Below are 5904 nucleotides of genomic sequence, written 5' to 3'. Positions count from 1 at the left end.
TTTTTATTATATTATTTGATCCCTTGTTTATTCTCTTCCATAAATAAATTCAAATATTCTAGCATATCTTGCCAAATCTAAGGAGATCTTACCATATCCTAACTTAAATAGGATTTTAATTAAATCCCTTTTGAAAGAGTCAAACTACACGCCACTTTTCACTATTATTGGGGAGATTATTATTATTTTCTTGCTCCGTGATATTTTATTCTACTCCGTGAAATATTCAAATTAAATCATAGGCTAATTAAATAGCCTAGAAATTCGAAATCCCCTTTTCTCTCAACCTAATTCACGCCACTTAACCACCATATCTTCTCCAAATCTTTATTTAATTAATTATTGGATTATATCTTGCACTCTATAAATATAAGAGTGAGAACCTAACCCTGGCACACCAAAATCACGCCCCCACTCCCAAAATCACGTCTTCTACTTTCTCCCCACTCTCTCAGTTTTTTCTTTTACTTTCTCCATTAATTCTTCATCTTTTGGAGAAGGATTGAAGCTGCAATTCGAGAATTTGTTGAAGAATCAAGATCCTACTTGTTTTCTACCGATTGTTCTATTGAAAAGGTATTTTTATTTTTGATCTTCTCTTCTTCTACCGATCAATCGGTGTTCTTGAGTTCCACATGCATTTAGATCGAGTGAAGGGGAATTAATCGATGAATTTGGATGCATGTGTGGGTGTGTGACCGTGTGTGTATGTGTGTGACCGTGTGTGTATGTGTTGTGACTGTGTGTGTGTGTGTGCATGCCTCGGTAGGCGTGCACATGTGTGGTGTGTGTGTGCGTGTGTTGTGTGTGGAAAACACTCATGCGTGACACGATTTGATGTTAAATCTAGAGTTGTGGTGTGAATAAAAACGATAAGATAATCGTACTTTGATTTTGAATGGGAATATTGAAAATAATCGATGGGAAAGGGAAACGTGAGAACATGCATGATTTTGATCCATGATTGAGACTTATTTGAAATACATGAACTAAAGGTGATAGCTCGCATTCTCGGTGTGAAAACAAGAAGAAGTACGTACTTAATATCGAAGGAAATCGAGGTGGGCTTTATTCTTAAACTCTTCTATGTTGCAAATTTATGATGTTGGAGAAATAAGGGTAGATTAAACTGTTATGCCATGCCTATGATTATTTTTGGATATTGTGTGTGCCTGATGCGTAGTTTGCGAGTGCGCTCCATTAGGCTAAAGGGCTATATAAACGAATTCGGGTCTGAGTAGGGCCGCAAACCCTATCAGGCTAGTGTACACGGGAGATCGGGAGCCGTCCTTGCTAGTCGGCCGGTCTCGTGGGCGAAAGTGTGGCCACACTTCGTCGCACCATATGAATTGTTGATTGATGAGAAAATGGGAGGTATTATTTGACTGGCCAGTCCATGAAATATTTTGTGATACCCGATGCTATTCTTTAAATAAATGCTAAACCTCGAGTTCACTATTGTAAGGGTGGCATAACTATAAAATGTTTTGGCATGAGTCCACTGAGTATGCTTAAAATACTCAGCCCTGCATGTGTTTTCCCTATGTGCAGGTTGAGCGGCGATGGGCGGTCGGTGGTGTTGAGACAGTTGAATCGAATAATATGGATGGTTGGGATTTTGAGTGTAGTCGTGTCCTCATACATGGCTTCGCTTTCTCTTGGAATGCTTCCGCTGAATATTTTGAAACTTATTATCTTTGGTTGGTTTGAACTTATTTCTTCGAATTAGAATATGGTGAATTATTGCGTTTTGTTGGAGCTACAATAAACCTGTGACTTTTGAGCTTAGCCTATGTTATCTATTAAATCTTGTTTTTCGTATTCAAGCCGTTGACTTGTTGCCTTGATCTTCATTAAACACTTGGTCAAATCTCTTTAAATGAAACCCTAGTCTACATTCTTGTCGCCTTAACTTCGTCTAGTTAACAGTCGCTGTATTTATTATACCCTAGAAATGTCGGGCCGTTACACATATAGTCCAATATATATCGATCTCTTGAAATAATCATATCCTCCACAATATTTACGCTCAGTATAGTTGTAATGTTGGAGATGCATGTTCTCAAAATTAGGAGTTGTACTCTTATGAAATATAGACATGCCAGTGCTACCAAGTCTTTCTAATGAAAGGATGAGAATGCTAAAAAGAAAATCTACGAAATCACTATCTGCCTGGGCAAAAAGAAACTTGTTTGTCGATTTTTGAAGTATGACTTTCAACGTCATATCTTTTGAGTTCATAATCTCAGCCATCTGGTCAATCGTAGCATGCCCCATTGTTGCTACAAGCATCCGTCATCAAGGGAAGACGAGGGAAGTGAGTGGATTCGACAAAACCAGTGATTCCTTCAGTAGAGCTATAATCTAAGCAAAACAAAGAGAGATCAATATTTGAAATATATCTAATGGAATGTATGATAAATCAACACACCTCATTGAATCCAAATGTTAGATTTCTTGTCTTGGCGTCATCCATATCTTGAATAGAGATGCCAATAGTGCTGAGAGTTTTAATGATGGAGCCCTCGACGACAGGAAACACACAGAGATCATCGGTGATTATGAAAGAAGATGAACCATCAGCGAAAACTCCTTCATATGATTTGCCGAAAACCAGAACAAGTGTTGGAACGATTGAGTCTCGCAATAGCCAATTCATTCTCGAAGAGTGTTGGACGGATGAGGTCAGTCTTATCACACACTCTACGGAAATGAACGCTATCAAGAGAGAGTATTGATGCTTCCAATGACATGCGCCTCGTCTCCATAGTGCTTCTCAAGAATTTGAACAATATTTGACAATGGCAGAACTAAGTAGGTTAACAAAAAGTCTGTGAAATCACCACCAGCTTCTGCAAATAGTATCTTACTCTTCTTCTTATTTGTTACAAGCTTGATTTCAAACTTCTCTTCCTCAGACATTCTGTTTAATTTTAGAAAAAAAAATTCAAATTAGTTTGAAAAGCAAAACCTAATTGTTCAAATTGAAGTTGAAGTGCAACAATTCAACAAACATGACTATTCAATATATATATGCATTCATTGCCATCCATTTAGTATACAAACCTTTTATTTCCAAGGCTGGAAGCAGTGTGCGGCGGCGACACAACAGTGAAGGCGAGGAACTTTTGATTGAGGCAAGAAATTTGTAAGTTTTTCAAATTTTATACCATCTTCAGGTAGGATGTGATCAAATGAAAACTCTAAATATTTTACAAACTCAAAACTATGATGTGTACCATTGAAAAGCATCAACATATCACAAAAAAGCATCAACAGGAAAATGTCAACAGAATTTCAACGGTAGAAAATGATTGATGTTGTGCTGATATTATGTTGATACTGTGTTGACATTAAATCTTGAAATTTTACACTGCTTTGATATTGTATTGAAATTTTGATACTGTGTTGAGGAGTTTTGTGTTTGTACAATATATAAGTTTGCATTTTATTACTATCCATCTCCAGGTATACTAAAACCTAAAATGAGATATAATCGTACTCTAAAATGAAATTTAATATAACATTTGCATTAAAATGAGTTTGAATCTAGTGTAAATGTTTGGAGATGCTATAGTTTCCATTTATGCGGAGAGTAATGCAAATTAAATAATCAATGTTTGCATTTTTCACCATTAGCTTTGGTAATTAACTATATTTAGCAACAGATGATATTGAAATTAGAATGACTTTAAAATTGGTCACTACAAATAACGTTTCAAAGACCTGAACTTGGAAAAATCACATTTTAAATATTTCAAATGACTATTTTACACTTGAACCATGAAAGCCATATATATAATTTTATTCTTCTCATTTACGGAGTTAATAAATGACAATTTTTTATTATTGTATTGTTATTTCAATCATTGTTTAATTTAATGAATGAGCTGAGTGGTCTACTAATGACATCTTCCTTATGACAAGAAAACTTACTTTCAAATTTTATAGTACTACATTGTGTTTCTTTTTGGTTGTCCTTACTTAATTGATTCATTTTCCTTTATAGCAAAAACAAACATCTAATTATTTTTAATTTATTCTTTTTTATATAATATTTTATCTCTATTTATTCCAATTAACATATTTTTTTAATCTCACCACCCCAAAAAGAAATTCCCAACTAAGTTGGCACAGATGGACTATTATATATTATTCTCATTTAAAAAAACATTAGTTTTATCATTTTGGATCAGCCCTTAAAATAAGACTAATTCTAAATATTGAAACTTTTAAACAACTAAACATTCATTACTAATAATCTGGACCTTGCAATCGACTAACATTAATTTCACTATTCTTTTTCCTTGTATCTCTTACTTTATCAATTGCGCTTAAATTTGAAAAATAGAATCTTTTAAAACGACACAAGTTTTAATGCACAATTAGTTAAGTAAGAGAGATGAAGAAAAAATAGGTAAAATAAAAGAGAAGAAGAGAAAAATAGAGGAAAGTTTAGAAAATCCCTATTATTAAGGGACGTACTAAAATGAAAAAAATATGTATTTTAATGGAATGAGGTAGTACTCCTTTCGTCCCTCTGTAGCTGAGTCGTATTCCCTTTTGGGTTGTCTCATTGTAGCAGAGTCATTTCCTTTTTTGGCAAAAAGCAATAATTTTTTTTTCTCTTACTATACTCTCTTTTATTTTTTTTTTCTCTTCATCTCTCCACCTTTTTCCTCTCCTACTTTATTATTCATTTATTTAACTCACATAACACAACTTTTCTTAAATCCCGTGCCGAAAAAAAAACACCTCTACTACAGAGGAACGGAGGCAGTACTTTTTATGTTACAGATAAACTATTAGTCAGGATTTATGAATCTTCTTATTTTCTCAAATCTAACATGAATCTTCTCATTTGATAACTTATTTTCTTGATTCATGTGGGAATCAAGAAAATGAAAAGGTTCATATATCTGAGAAATAATATATAGTGTTTCCTCTATTGCAATTAAGTTGAGTCATATTCCTTTTTGTAGAGTTTTGAGTGAAGACTACATTGAACACATGTTTTGATTAATTGATTTGAACATTTTCCTAACTATTGTGATTATTTTGACTGTTCTTGTGTTTTTAATGTTCTTTTGTTTGGCCAGCTTCAAAATTATGATCATTTTTGGCTATATTAATCGAAAGATAATAGCTTTTTATGGTAAATGGGACAATTATCACTTAGATTATTTGCACTCGAGAGCGGAGATCCCTTAGTGAAGGCATGGCTCTTAGAAGCTATAGAAATTAGATTTGAAGGAGATACCTTAGTGAAGGCATGGGTCTTAGAAGCTATAGAAGTTAGATTTGAAGTATTGAAATGAGTCAATTAGGTAGATGCATTCAAGAGAGTGTTTATCGTATAGTAGACTTTCCTAATAATCTTGAAGACATATAAAGATAAAGGTTGTGTGAGATTAACTAAAACTAGGTCATTATAGTTGGATCCTAGAATTCTATATCTTTTTTTATATTTTCCAAACATCGAAACATTTTTTTCTTTGTTTTATTTAATTGAATTAGTTAGGACTTTAGGAATTATATACAAACCCAAAATTTGAACCATCGTCTAGATAGTGAATGATCTTAACTCGAGGTACTCAAGTAATCAAGTTAGCTTAATAATCTATGTGGATATGATATTTTTGCTTGTCATTACTATGATAACCCTTTACATTTGCGGGAAATAAACTTGTTAAAACAAAGGCGAGTCAATAACACCGGAGTGAGGTATAGCACTGAGTGGAAGACAGTGAGCTAAATACACCATGCTTGATTAACCCAAGTAGGAGATCTTAGAGTGTCCATAATAGGGGAGCAGCGGCTCTTGGGCAGGGGGTGGCTCGGCTGCGGCTCCCTATTGCTAGAGCCACGACGGCGGCCCAGCCGCGCCTCAGCCCAACCTTCTAT

Source organism: Salvia hispanica, chromosome 5 (assembly GCF_023119035.1).
Source record: "Salvia hispanica cultivar TCC Black 2014 chromosome 5, UniMelb_Shisp_WGS_1.0, whole genome shotgun sequence".
Taxonomy (NCBI): Eukaryota; Viridiplantae; Streptophyta; class Magnoliopsida; order Lamiales; family Lamiaceae; genus Salvia; species Salvia hispanica.
This window is presented reverse-complemented; position numbering follows the sequence as displayed.